Source organism: Desmodus rotundus, chromosome 3 (assembly GCF_022682495.2).
Source record: "Desmodus rotundus isolate HL8 chromosome 3, HLdesRot8A.1, whole genome shotgun sequence".
Taxonomy (NCBI): domain Eukaryota; kingdom Metazoa; phylum Chordata; class Mammalia; order Chiroptera; family Phyllostomidae; genus Desmodus; species Desmodus rotundus.
Window position 1 is genome coordinate 4,048,913 of NC_071389.1, and position 15,059 is coordinate 4,063,971.

The following is a 15,059-nucleotide window of genomic DNA, read 5'->3' on the forward strand; positions in this document are numbered from 1 at the left end:
GATGCTGAGCTGAGCCAGCTGGGCAGTTTAGTCTCGTGACTATTTTTCCCATTTCCCGTCCTTACGTCATATGTAACGGGAGGTTGGACTACATCCTGCATTGCAAACAGCTCCGTGCAGTGCTGCCAGGTCCCCGGTTTGCAGGTGTACTGGCGTTTTCAGGTGAGAAAACCCACTTGGCCCCTGAATAGGAACAAAGCCTTGAGTCCCCAAGTTCTCAGTATGTGTCCTGCAGGCCTTTCTAAGATCAGAACTTACTCTACCCAAGCCCCCCAGTGTAAAGGCGGGGGGGGGGGGGAGAGAATCTTCCCCCAAGTTTAAAAAAATACAGAATATTGAATTACCGTCTGGGAACAAATAATTTGTGTTACCTCTGTGGTGTCAATGTCTTCACCCAAACCCACCAACAACACACCTGTCACCAGGTAACATGGGTTTCTTCACTCCTTTCATAAATGCATACACCAGGGGAACCATGGAGTGTTTCAGTCAGGAGGGATTAGAAAGACTTCGAGGGTTAGTGTTGGGTGGTTAGGGATGGGGGCTGGGCCCAGGGAAGCACGGTTTTGCTCTGGGCTGGAAGCAGAGGATTCGTGCTTGGCTATCTTAGTGATTCTCACCCAGAAGGCGGAAGACTATGTGAGGCCAACCCAGTACCTGGAAAGGCAGCCAGCTCACATCAGCCAGGACAGGGGATTGAGCAGACCTGACTGTGGGGTGCTCTCATTTTTGTATTCGTGCGGCATGCACACAGGGTGCTTTTGTCTGACTGTGTTCTGTGAAATCATCACATCCCATGGGAGAACCCCAAGGCCCCACTGTGAGGGCCAGGCCAGCCCTGCTGTCAGGGGCTCTCTCCTCCTACTATTCATCCGTGTGCTTGCTTCCCCAACACACAATATGGTACGCTTTATCTCTGACGGACACTCGATGACTCACAAGCAGGGACTCATTTCATCAAATGAGCCTCAGGACCCTCCCTGCCCCTGCCTGGCCCCCTCAGGCCGCTCTGGCTTGCCCTCGCCCCCGCCCCCCAGCCCTCTGACATGCGCTGGGCTCATTTGCTTGCGGTTGGTTTGGTGTTGGTAAGCTCCATAACCTCAGGGCTGTCTGTTCTATTCACTGCAGTAGCCGCATCACCTGGAACACAGCTGGTGCTCAATAATTGTTGATGATGCTGACCATTAATTAAAGAGCTTATCTGTACAATACATACATGCCTGGCCAGTCACACATGGGCTTTTTTTCTACTGGAATGTTCCAAAGTCCTGCCCCCCAGGGTTACTCTTCCGAAAGATAGTTAAGAGTAGTTCCATGAACCCACCCATTATCCACTCATCCTCCATTCACCCACCCACCCACCGTCCATTCACCCACTTACCTGCTTACTACCCATCTATCTACTCACCCATCCGTCCAGCCAGCCAGCCATCTACCCACAGCTTTTACTAGTTTGTACTGAAATCTCATTCGGAAAATGATCATCTTTGGAAAGTTTCCTAAAGGTAAGTTTTCCTTTCTTGTTTCTTCTTTGTCAGTGTGTCCAAGTCCTCGACAGTCACTGTGTGTCCATAGTGCCGCTTAGTCAGGTGTGTCGTTAACTAACACCTGGACTGGGCTGACGGTTCTAGAGGACGGCTCCCAGCCCGAGCCTGGGCTTCCCTCGGGCCTCGAAAGGTACGAGGTCCTGCCGCCCTGGAAGTGCAGGAGACTGCCCGGGACAGGGCGAGGAGGCGCACCTGGGGATCCACACAGGGGCACCAACTCCTGCACCTTCTGCCTCCAAGCATCCCGCCGCCTACTCTGCTGGGCCAGGGTGGGGCGGAGCCTGGGGTGGGCGTGACGAGGGTGGGCGTGGCGGACCCTGACGCGGCAGGGCGAGTCCAGGCTGACTCTGGAGCGCAGCTCCTGGCAGTCAGGAACTCTGCGGGCTGAGGATGGGCGGGGTCGGACAGGTGTAGTGCGGTTGGCGAGGGCGTGGCGCGAGTGGGAAAGGGCGGGGCCAAGGCTGGGAGGTGGGTGGGCGTGGTGAGGGCGCGGCCTCGTGGCCCAGGCTAGAGGAGGAACTAGTCTGTGCCAAGTTGAGACCCGGCGAGAGTTCCTAGTTCAGTAATAGCGGAGCCAGAGGGGACGAGGTGGGGAAGTCAGGAGGGGCTTGGCCGGGAGACGCAAGGGGTACTTTTCTGGCCGGAACCTTGGAAGCTGTGTGGGGAGAGTCGGAGCCCGGGCTGGGCGCTGGGGGTCAGAGTCCTTGACTGGTGAGGCCCGGGTGTGGCCCTGTTTCTTGCTCCATCTCTAGAAACTAGGGATCTCATCTCTTGTGCGTTCCGGGTGTCACCTGCACAGCACCTGTCCCGAGGTATTAGGTATCCCAGGTATCCAGGTGTAAGTCTCCGTCCAACCTGTGCCCTCCCCGCCCCCGCACCGGACAGTGACGTGGGGGACAGTCTGAGACAGTGCTTTCCCGCCCATGCAGTCTCCCGGACGAAGCTTTCAAGCTAATTGAGGCCCGTTTCTGGATTTTATAATAGAAGCTAAGTTGTCTCAGTTGTACTCGGCTCTAACAGTCAAAGGTAAATAAAAACGGAATAATTCCACATTGGGAATTACAGGGGGTGTATTTTTTATCTTATTAAAGAATTTTGGGGGAGAAAATGCAGACAATTGTAACTGAATAAAAAAAAGAATTTTTGAACAGAGATTGTTTTTTAAAGATTTTTGAATATGACAGTATGTTTAAATCAATTAGTTAACCCATTCCCCATTATCACGTAGAAAATGTAGCGAATTAGAAATCATGTGCCAAGCACTCTGCTGAGTGGTAGGAACAGAGATAATACCTAGTTATCGCCTAGATAATTTTCATTTAAATTTTGTTTTTCATTCACAGTCTACAGTCGGTATCATTGTGCATGTCTCAGGCGCGCAGCACAGAGGCCAGACTGCCGTGTCCTTTACAAAGTGGTCCCCGGGTATTTCCCGCGCCCACCTGGCAGCACACGTGGTTATTACAATATTCGTATTTTTATGCTTGATATTTACTTGTAGTTTTTGCCCTATTAAAATTTTTTATTTATCCCGTGGGAATAAAATTTCTTTTTGAGAAGTTGCTAAAGAAAACTGCGTGTTTTTGCTTTTTGGTAAAGGCATTTTTAAAAAGTAATTTAAAATATTTAGTACTCACAGAACATGCCCTTCTACATAGTGCTGAGAAATATTTTTGTTTAATGTTCTGTTCCGCTGGATGGACTTGTACCGTGTGTGGACAGAATTGGCCACAGCTGGAGGCCCGTGCATGGTCATCCCAGTTGGGAGGACTTGTATGCATAACACTCCCCTTGCCAAGTGCACGTCAATCTAACCCACCGTGTCCGGGACAGAGTGCTGTTCGAACGGTCATGTGGCAAAGAAAAGCTACAATAGGCTTTGATTGGATTGTCGCTGCCTGAAGACGGGTTTCTGACACTATGGACGTCTTATTTCTGCTCCTGACCGCCTACATTTCACTCTTTATGTTTTTATTTCAAGCACAGGTGAGGAATAGAAGGATTTGCATAGCCCTCTTGGAATAAAAGAAAAATAGTGAAAAGAATCCTAAGATGGGAGCATTCCAGAGGAAGAAATTGCTTGTGCATGTAATACAAGGAAGCCGGGCATCACCTTACGGAGCTCATCAGTACTTTTATTTTGAAGGTAAATATCCTCCCACTTAAAAAAATCTATTGACAGTTGTTGCTGTGTTATTTAATAACATGGTATAGCACATCTACATCCCTTTATTTTATCAAATTAAACAAGAACAACAAAAGCAAATTTCCTCCCGGCGATGTAGAACTCTGCTTTGTGATCCTACCATCTTTTGAACTGGACTGGCAGCTCAGGTTGGACTCAAATGAGGACTGTGGATTTCCTTATTTTAAAATGTTTTTCAGTTATCAAATTTTAAATTATCACACAGTGAAATGTATAGTTTGCTAAACAGTTCATTCATGTCTTGCTTCATGTATTTTGAAGCTCTTTTGTTGTGCAGGCACATTTGGGGATGGTCTGTCTTTGTGGTGAGTTGATCCTTTAATCATTAGGTAGTGTTTTTCTCAGCCCTGGTTGTATTTCTTGTTTTGAAGTTACTTTGTCTATATTAATGTAGCTACTCCAGTTTCTTGTGGCTAGTATTGTTGTAGTATAGCTTCTTTCATCCTTCTGTTTTTAACCTCTCTCTGTCATTATATTTAAGGTGGGTTTCTTTAAATATAACATATATTTGCATCTTCTGAGTTTAGTTAAATGTGACAATCTCTGCTCTCCCACCGGTATGTTTACGTCATTTACCATTAATGTCGTTATAGGTAGAGTTGGACTTAGGCCCCCCATTTTATATTTGTTTTCTGTTTGCTTCCACTCTTCTTTGTTCCTCTGTCCCTCCTTTCCTACATTTTCTTTGATTTTTAGTCCTTTCTTTTCATTTATCTATTGCTTTTTTTTGTCCATATCTCTTGCACTAGGGCTTGTAACATACGTATCTGACTTTTCACAGTAATACTTAGATTTAATATTTTACCAATTCACATAAAGTGTACAAATCTTATAAATGTATAAAACCTTCACTCTCCTCCATATGTTATAGTTGTCCTATGTACAATATTATACTTTTATTCACTAAAACCCCCACCAGACAGTGCTGCAGTTTTTTCTTTCAGCAGTGAACATATACTAAAGAACTTAACAGCCTACCACAGTGAGACAGATAGGCACCATTTCTGTTGTTGGTCCTTCGTCCCCAAAGCACCAAGTTCCCATCACTTCCCTTCAGCCTGCACACCTGCATGGAGCATTTCTTCTTCGGCAAGTCTGCTGGCAGCGAATTCTCTTAGTTCCCCTTCCCCTGAGCCTGTCTTTATTTTGCTGTCATTTCCAAAGAATATTTTCATTGGCTACAGAACGTTGTCCTCTGTCCTCCTCACTTCCTGATGAGCAATGGCCGTTCCGGTCATTGCCTTATAAGTCACGTGTCACTTTACCTGGCTGCTTTCAAAAGCTTTCCTTTGTCTCTGGTCTTCACCCGTTTTTTTGGGTCTGAGTTGGAGAGTCTTTGACTTTCTCCTGTTCGATGCGTCCCTGAGCGTCTTGATTGTATAAATCTGTGTCTTCCACCGAGTCTGAGATTTGGGGACACTATTTCTTCTGATGTTTTTCTGCTCCAGCCTCTCTCTCCTCTCTTTCTGGGATTCCCGTGGCACAAATGTCAGACATTTTGATGTTGTCCCAGAGGTACCTGAAGCTCTGATCAATTGTTTTTAATCATCTTTCTCTCTGTTCCTCAAATTGAATAATTTCCTCTGATTTTTCTTCACATTCACTAACTCTTTCCTCTGTCAACCCTGCTCTACTCTTTTGTTTCAGGCATCGTATTATTTGGTTCTACAGTTTCCATTTCTTCTTTTATAGTTCCCATTTTCTGCTGAGAAGGTCTCTCTTTCCATTTATATGGTGTGTGTTTACCTTTTCCCCACAGAGTATAGTTGTAACAGCTGCAGTAAAACCTCTGTTAATTCCAATATCTGGGTCAACTCAGGGTTGGTATCTATTGATTTTCATCTCCCTTGAGAATTGTTCACATTTTCCTGGATCTTTGTAGGCTGAACAGTTTTTGACATGATGATTTTGTTGTAGGATTTTTGTCCTGATAAAATCCTCAGGAGGATGTTGGTTTGTAGTTGTTATTATTTGGCAGGCAGGCACCTGGTTAGGCTCCTACCACAGGTTCTATTTTGCCTTTTGTGGGGGGTGGTTCCAGCATCACTTAAGTTTTTAAAATCCTTGCCGTGTGCCCTGGGGCCTGTCTCACGCACAGGCCGCTCAGAGCTTGGCCTGGGATGCAGGCAGCTCTTTTTATTAGCAGTTCAGTTCTCACAGCCTTTGCTGTGTTGCCCTGGACCTGCCCTGCATGTGCAGAGTTCAAGGGCAAGCTGCGGACTTGTGCCCAGTTATATATAGAATTAGGAGACGCCCACCCCCTTTCCAGTCTGTCCTCTCGGTGACTCCCTGGACATGCTCTGGCTCCCAGGGTCCCCTTCCTCAGTCCTATGGTTAGCAATCCAGACTTTCCCTCTGAGTTACAGCTGCTCTCCCTGCCACCTACCTTATAGACCTCTGCTCTCACGGCGGGGCCTGGAGGGAAGAAAGAATTCTCTGGCACAGTCTGCTGTATGAGAGCCCCGTTTCTTGGTCCTGTGACCCAAACCACAGAGCTGCACGGTTCCAACTGGGGCTGCCTCAGGTCAAAGCGGGGAGAGAGAAGAGAAAACAAAGGGGAAAAACCTCACCACCACCCCCTCCCACCCGCCACCTATACACAAGTTGCCTCTTGGAGTTTGTTTCCCTCCCAGTCCCCTCCTGTGGTTTACTTTCCAGAGTCCTCAAATAGCTGCTCTTTGTACTCTGATTTCTCCCCTTAAAGTTGTTAAGAAGCCTGAACGGTCACTCTACCTAAATAATACTCCTGTTAGGTGGGAAACTGATCGTTTCCTCCCTCTGTCTTCACGGGTATCTCAGATGTCACGTTTTGTGCAAACCCTCAAATAGTAACATTTGCGTTCAGAGCACAAAGAGACACAGCGCACACACTTACCTCTGCCCAATTTGTGGACCAAGTCCCCTGAAGAGGGGTTCTCAAGAAAACACTCTCCTTATGCAAACAGTGAAAAAAATTAAGCCTGGAGAATGCATCTGTTCCTTTGATCTTTGCAAGGTGGGCCTCCTGTTTATTCTGCATCCTATACCTCCTCCTTTTGTTGGCCTAAATACCTGGGGCAGCACAGCTTAGGAACTGAATTGCATTTCGGTGAATAGAGTTCTGCCTTCATTAGCTTATAACTACGCTGCAACAGGAGGTCTCACTCCCGTTAAACACAACTCCTGGTCTTCCTCGGGGTCTGCATGTGAGTGTCAGGGCTGCGGCTCCCCCCAAGTGCAGGCCAGGTGTGCTGTTTGCAAAGCCCACAGTTTTTAGAGGGAAAAGCAGACACGTTGGTTTGAAATGAGAAATGTCAGGCGTAGCTGAGGAACCGGATGGTTTTGCTGAGCCTGTAAGTTTCTAAGTGTGAGTAGGACTTACAGTTCCTTCAAAGACTGTTCCCCGGTTTATGTAGGTCTGAATTTCCATGCATACATTGGACCTGTTACGAAAAATGACTCAATTGTCCCTCATTCTCTTTCTTTCCCTCCCTTACCACTTAATAGTATGGCACACAGTAAAAAACATAATTTATGCCCTGGCCAGTGTGACTGAGTTGGTTGGAGCGTTGTCCTGTAGCTGAAGGGTTACGGGTTCAATTCCTGATCAGGGCACATACCTAGGTTGCAGGTTTGATTCCCGGTCCAGGTGCATACGGGAGGCAACTGTTTGATATTTCTCTCTCACGTCAGTGTTTCTCTCTCCTTTCTTCTCTCTGTAAAAGCAATGAAAAAATGTCCTTGGGTGAGAATAGTGTATGTACACATATACACTATGTATATAAATATATAATATATATATACTATGTATATAAATACACAATATACATATGTACTGTATGTATATAACTATATAATATATAAGCCCATATATATAATTTATGATCTGATTATAAACTTATAATTTATAATCTATAAATATATATATATAATCATATATATATATATAATTTACAATCTGAGAGGCATTATTTCTATAAACATCAATTCTCTCTAAGAACTGTGACGGATGGAACTTGTTTTGTTTAGGTTGAGAATATAGAATTCCATATAGAATCGTGGGGGAAACTCAGGTTCTGAGGTCTGATGACTCACTCACTACCTGGGTGACATGGACAGTGTCTTAATCTCTCAGTGTGACCGTTTTCCCATCTGTAAAAGTGGAATTGCTTTCGTTCTTGCCATCCGGAGGGTTACAGGAGATGATGGGAAAATATGCTGAGCATGGTGTGTGGTGTGGAGTGAGCGCCAGGCAGGGCCAGCTCCCAGGTCTGTCCTCTGGACGTGGTCGCCACCACCGCCCGGTGACAGCACTGCTGTCCACGAGCTGCCACCAGCAGAGGGATCAGACTCATCCCAGCAGCCGGGCCCTGGGGGCAAAGGCACGTGAGCACGTCTTCGTGAAGTCCAGCGTCCTTCACCAGAACACGGCTCCATTTTCAGTCCACACGGCCTCAGCCTCAACGACTGGCCCGGAGGAGGCTCTTCCCACGACTCCAGCTCTTTGTCGGCTCCCTGGGCCCTTTGTCCCTTTGGGTGTTTCTGGGGGAGCAGTTACATCTAAAATAATGACAGCTCTAGCATCTACAATCCATAAGAAGGAAATCTTGTAAAAGCAAGTGGGTATTCTGCGTATAACAGGCTCAGAATAAATATTCCCAATGGACTCAAGTTTTATTAGATTTAGAAGCAGTTAAAAAGTTTTTAACCAGTATAGTTTTCCTTTCTCTCCAGTTCCTCTTTTTTTTTTTTTTTTTTAAACAAACCAATATACCTCCTCCAGGAGCCCCAAAGCCCATATGTAACTATCTCATAGGTGAGAACCCTAGGAAACCAATTTGTAGCTGCAGTGGGCTGGGTCTACCATGAACACAGTCTGAAGCACTGTTAACATTCTACCTTCGAAGAAAGAAAAACAGTAGTATTTGTTTTCTTAAAGATGTGGAGAAATCAGTAGCCCTCGTGGAGTTAATGCATCAACTGATGGTTCTGCTCTGCCCAAGGAGACGACTTTGTGTTCCAGCTCCAGCAAGTCTTGCTGGGGAAAAAGTCTTCAAATTCCTACAGAAAGGGAAGTGCACTCCCAAAACCACAGGGGAGCTGCCTTATATAAACACAAGTCCCTGCCCCTGGTCCCTGACTGGCCCACCCTCATGTAAATGAGGACTTCAAATCCTCAAAATTTGATTGGTCCAAAAGAAACTTTCCTGATTGGTCAGAATGGAACTGTTCTGATTGGTTGGTAAAGATATTGATGGGTGGGGACATAGCTGTGCACTTTTTAAAAAATACATATTTTATTGATTATGCTATTACAGTTGTCCCATTTTTTTTCTCCTTTTATTCTCCTCAGTCCTGTACTCCCCCTCCCACTAGCATTCTCCCACCTTGGTTCAAGTCCATGGGTCATACATATAAGTTCTTTGGCTTCTCCATTTCTCATACTATTCTTAACCTCCCCCTATCTATTTTGTACTTTCCATTTATGCTTCTTATTCCCTGTACTTTTCCTTCATTCTCCCCCCGCCCCCTCTCTGCTGTTAACCCTCCATGTGATCTCCATTTCTGTGATTTTGTTCCTGTTCTAGTTATTTGCTTACTTTGTTTTTTTGGTTTTTTGTTTTTGTTTTTGTTTTAGGTTCAGCTGTTGATGGTTGTGACTTTGTTGTCATTTTACTGTTCATATTTTTGATTGTCGTCTTTTTCTGAGATAAGTCCCTTTAACATTTCACATAATAAGGGCTTGGTGATGATGAACTCCTTTAACTTGACTTTGTCTGGGAAGCACTTTATCTGCCCTTCCATTCTCCATGGTAGCTTTGCTGGTTGGAGTCATCTTGGATGTAGGTCCTTGCCTTTCATGACTTTGAATACTTCTTTCCAGTTCCTTCTTGCCTGCAGGGTTTCTTTTGAGAAATTAGCCGATAGTCTTATGGGAACTCCTTTGTAGGTAACTGTGTCCTTTTCTCTTGCTGCTTTTAAGATTCTCTCCTTATCTTTAATCTTGGGTAATGTAATTATGATGTACCTTGGTGTGTGCTTCCTTGGGTCCAACATCCTTGGGACTCTCTGAGCTTCCTGGACTTCCCAGAAGTCTATTTCCTTCACCAGATTGGGGAAGTTTTCCTTCATTATTTTTTCAAATAAGTTTTCAATTTCTTGCTCTTCCTTTTCTTCTGGCACCCCTATGATTTGTATGTTGGAACATTTAAAGTTGTTCCAGAGGTTCCTAAGCCCCTCCTCCCTGTTTTGGAATTCTTGTTCTTCATTCTGTTCTGGTTGAATGTTTATTTCTTCCTTCTGCTTCAAATCATTGATTTGAGTTCTGGTTTCCTTCTCATCACTCTTGGTTCCCTGTACAATTTCCTTTTTTTCACTTTGCTTAGCCTTCACTTCTTTCTCTATTTTGTGACCATACTCTACCATTTCTGTGAGCATCCTGATTACCAGTGTTTTGAACTCTGCATCTGATAGGTTGGCTATCTCTTCACCACTCAGTTCTATTTTTGGAGCTTTCATCTGTTCTTTCATTGGGCCATATTTTTTTCCCTCAGCATGCTTGTTATGTAGTAAGGGGCAGAGCCTTAGGTATTTGCCAGGGCGGGGCAACACATCACTGCATTATTCCAAGAGGGAATAATGCTTCTTGCTCGGCTCTTGGCCAGCTTTAGTCACTTCCCCTGCTACACACAAGCAAATTGGGCCCTTCTGGGGCTGATTCCCAGGTGGATGGGTTTGTGTATGTTCTAGGACCCTGTGGGTCTCTCCAAAAAACTCTACTTTGAGGCTGGGAGTTTCTCCCACTGCTGCATCCCCCACAGGTTTTTTCAGTTAGAGGTTGTGAGGCTCTATTTCCCCATGCTGGAATTCTGGGTTGTGCAGTCTGTCTTGCTCCCCAGTTGTTCCTCCCAGTTTATCTGCACACAAATGTGGGACCGCCTGCTCCGCCAGCTGCTGCCTTGCCAAGAGTCCTCTGAGTCCTCTGCCCAGCTGCCCGTCTCTGCCTCTCCCACCAGTCTGGATGAATGTCTCTTCTTTAACTCCTTTGTTGTTGGACTTCCATACAGTTCGGTTTTTCTGGAAGTTCTGGTTGTTTTTTTGTTTTTAAATTGGTTGTTGTCCTTCTTTTGTGCGAGGAGGCAAAGTGTATCTACCTACGCCTCCATCTTGGCCGGAAGTCCCTGTGCATTCCTGATTGGCTGGGGTAAGCCTCAGTCCTATTGGTTGAATTGGGACTCCAGAACTCCTTTTATAGGAACTGACTCAGATATCAAAACCATAGTGCAGGTGGGCAGTTAAGTGCAAAGGCAAGTAGTGTAGTGCACGCTTCTCCCTGAAGTGCCATTTGCCTGACAGGCTCCTGTGCAGAAATGGCTGCTCGGCTCTGTTTTGTTTGTTTTTTAATTGGAGTGCAGGTGGCCACCTGGAGCCCTTCTTAGTAGGTATCTCCTTGCTCGGTCTTACACATGTTTTCATTAAAAGGCAGGACTCCCAGAAGCGCCTAGGAGAGCAGGTCCTGCCAGGTGGGGGAGGAACTGATGACAGAGGAGCTGTTAGCAGTTGCCAGATGAGTTAAGTCTTCAAGACCTTGGCATTTGCCCTGGAGCGGATTGTTTTTGCCCTTCAGTGCTGCTCTCACTTTCTGCCCTTGCTTGGCTCTCTCCTCAGGACAGCCGTTACATTACACAGCGACTCTGATGGCCATTTTTTTTTGAGTTGTCAGAAAACAATTGCAAAAGAAAGTTCCCATTTGGCCATTCTTATATGCTCTCACCCTGTATTTCTTTCTCTCTACGTTGTCCCCATTCTTACTGCCAAGTAGCATGTGGCAAGGCTTTGTCAGCGGGACCCTGGCATATCGCAAAAGTCATCACTCTGGGTTTTTTCTAGTTCTTCAGGTTTTACTATGGAATTAAGCTTCTGGAGGCCTTTTCCATTCAGGGCACTCTGCAGTGGCCCTTCAGCAGGCACAAGGTGACAAAGCAGGTTGTTCTTAGCCAGAGGAAGTCCTGTGTCACATTTGAACTTGGGCACGTATTTAACACGAGGACGCTAAAGCAGAGACTGAGGAAGTAAAAGGACGAAATTCTTCTAACAATGCATGTGATCACACATTGCATCAGTTTCAATCTTTATCTGTAGCAATAAATGCATTATTTTTTTTAAAACAGCTCAAGTTAAACCAATGAACTTGGGATACTCATGAGTGACCATTTAAAAAAAAGAAAGCCACTCAGAAGGATATTTTATAGGACTGACTTTCAGGTAGGCACAAAGGCAAAAACGACCCACCACAGGAGCAAGGGGGACACTTTCCAAAGCCTCAAGGGCATGTGTGGAAAATGCTAAGAGTTCGTGCCCTGGCTGGAGCCTACGTGGGCTGAGACTTAGGGGATCGTGCCAGCTCAGCTAGAAGAGTCCAGTGCCTCCCTACTGTGTATTTCCCTTCTGTGTGTCCCCTCCACTCTCCTACCCACCACACGCCCACTGCTGACACTGGATGTGCAGGTCCTTTCCCCACCAAGGAACTCCCTGCGACACCAGCTGGGTGTCCCACAGCTCCACTCAGTGTTGACACCATCTGCCTGGAGACAGCGTCAGACCCCACGGGGCTCAGTCCCACGAGACTGCCACTGCCTCCACCCCACTTTAGGGGCCGGTCACAAGTTCAGCTTGTCACCTGTGCTTCCGACTGACTGGCTATAAATCTGAGGCTCCCGCCACCCCCTCCAGGTTTGATGAATTTGCTAGAACTCGGGGAAACTCACGTTGCCAGTTCATTAACGGATGTGATAAAGGATACAGACGACAGCCAGATGAAGAGGCGCAGGGCGAGGTCTGGGAGGGTCCCCAGCGCAGGAGTTCCTGTCCCGTGGCAGTTCATTAACGGATGTGATAAAGGGTACAGACGACAGCCAGATGAAGAGGCGCAGGGCGAGGTCTGGGAGGGTCCCCAGCGCAGGAGTTCCTGTCCCGTGGCAGTTCATTAACGGATGTGATAAAGGGTACAGACGACAGCCAGATGAAGAGGCGCAGGGCGAGGTCTGGGAGGGTCCCCAGTGCAGGAGTTCCTGTCCCATGGAGTTGGGGTGTGTCACCTTCCCTGTGTGGCGTGCTCTCCAGCCCGGCAGCTCTCCAGCCCCTGTGCTGTTGGGGTTTTGTGTGGGAGGCTTCGTCACTTAGGCCGGACCGATCATTAACTCCAGTTCTAGCCCTTCTCTGCTCTGGAGAGTGGGAGGCGGGGCTGAAAATCCCACAGTTCTAACTAATCATGGCCTGGTCTTTCCAGTGACCAGCCCCCTCCAGCAGCCCACCAGCTGACTCTAATGAGAGTCAGCTCATTAGAGCGAGCGATGCGCCCATCACCCAGGAAATGATGAAGGTATTAGGAGCTTTGTGTTGGGAGCTGGGAACAGAGACCAGTAGGTATTTCTTACTATAAATCACAATGTCACCTGAAGAGTAGGCACATTAATGAAATTAAAATGCTAAATACTTCTCTCCATCAACTGAAGAGACCAAAACAACCCCCAAACCCGGATTCTTTCCTTTCCTTGGTGGGCCGTGTTTAAGGGTTAACTTTAACTTCTATCTCCTGTGTTTATGATCCTCATCTGTCTCTCTAAACCCTCTTTTCTTACCTAAACCATGTTTCCAGCCACGCAATTCATTTCCAAAAGAGCACTCAGCAGCTTCCGCTTTCTCGGTCCATCCTCCGGCCTGGCTCTGACCCCCGGGCTGGCTCAGTGCCTCGGTGCCCCCGACCCGCCGGCCCGGCCTCAACCTAACATGCGTCATCTGTGAGTCACGGTCCTCCTCCTCAGCCAGGGCTCACTCAATAACAAGGTCGGAGCAGCATTTCCCGAAAAGCCCTCCTGTTCACTCCCTCTCCGTTTTCAGTGCAGTCTCTACTCCCAGGCTCCATTATCTGCGGGAGCCAACGCGAGCATCTGGCTGCTGGAAATCCTCTGGCCATTGTCTCCCAAGACATGACGTCTGAGGCCAAGGAGGTGAAAGGCTGTGTTCCTGCCCCGTCAGACTGCGCAGAAAGTGTGAGGCTCAGGCGTCACTTTCAGCAGTCCTCACTGTGTCCAGATGATGGCTGCGTCTGGACTGAGGACCGATCGAGGTGACAGTTCGCTGGTCCTACCAGGGAAAGGGTCATTTTCTGGGGCTCAGGGGAAAGTCGCGTCAGTCAGGACAATTTTACCATTCTGGCCAAATCCTTGGAAATCATTGCCATGAACATTGTGTCCTCTGTGCCTTAGAAATGGCCTTGGTCGTCGTGTGGCTTTCCCCCGTTCTTATTTCCTGTCTGTGGGCACGACTTCTACATCACCATCACCGTGAGACTGCTAAGTTGCTGGGGAAGGCTGCTCCTAATAGGGTAGCTCCTATTCATTCTCTTTAATTTGGGGACACATTAACCTTTGGGGAGAGTGGCACCTCGGGAACACTGTGACTTAGTGACCAGCTCCATGACCTCAGACCTCAGACGTCTCCCTCTTCCCATCCACAGGAGAGGCAGTGATTTGATGGTCTGTGGTTCCTTTGCAGCCGGGTTTCTCCCTCTATCCCAAACCCGACGTCCACACTGAGGGGTATCTACTGCCCTCTTGTGGTGGAGGGTTTTATTCTTTCCAGTTTATTGTCTGACTTAGAAGTTCCTAATGAAATCTAAAAGGTCCAGTGTTAAAGAGTAAACACCTGCACTTGCCGGGTAGCTCAGTTGGTTAGAGTGTTGCCCCCGATGCACTAAGGTTGTGGTTCGATCCCCAGTCAGGGCGCGCACAAGAAGCAAGCAGTGAATGCAGGGGTACGTGATCCAGTGTCATGCTTGGTGACAGCAAGAGAAAGGCAGGAAGGGAGGGGCAGGAAGGGAGGAAAAGGGAAGTTGCTCTGAGTGTGACCTGCTTGGGGCATGCAGGGGAAATGTTTAGTTTCTCCCTTTGATAGGGGTTGGAAAATTTCAGTTCAAATCTAAGTGGATAGATTGTCCTAGAAAAAAAGAGAAATGAGAGACTTCGAGAGCTGTTATTCCCTTCTGCCATGAATGCTGATGGGGGGCTGCCCTGAGGCGAACGGTGGGTTTTATTATTTTTTTTAAATGTAGAAATATTACCTAATTGTCTTCAGAAGCTGTTTGTCTAATCAAAAAATAAAGCATAGAAATAAAGCTATGGCCTTAAAGTGTGGCGCCTCTAGGCACAAGGGCGTGCCCCCCCCCCCCCCCCCCCCCCCCCCCGCGATCCTGGGAGTCGGTTTGGATGTAAATCCCAGGAAACGTGGCCCCGAGCCGTCCCGGAGGGGCAGAGGGCTGGGCTGGA

At 47.2% G+C, this 15,059-nt stretch overlaps 1 long non-coding RNA gene across 5 annotated transcripts in view; it reads left to right on the forward strand.

The window, feature by feature from the left end:
- The first annotated feature begins 2,065 nt into the window (after positions 1 to 2,065).
- The window catches only part of LOC112299065 (uncharacterized), a 33,511-nt gene continuing 20,517 nt past the window's right edge, over positions 2,066 to 15,059 (forward strand). For 4 of the 5 annotated variants that reach the window (XR_006654599.3, XR_006654600.3, XR_011650940.1 and 1 more), the window contains exons 1-2: positions 2,066 to 2,573; positions 3,534 to 3,693. This is a non-coding gene — a long non-coding RNA (uncharacterized lncRNA). Of the gene's footprint in view, positions 2,574 to 3,528; positions 3,694 to 15,059 lie in introns of all 5 variants that reach the window. The other variant, XR_006654598.3, reaches the window with a different exon arrangement.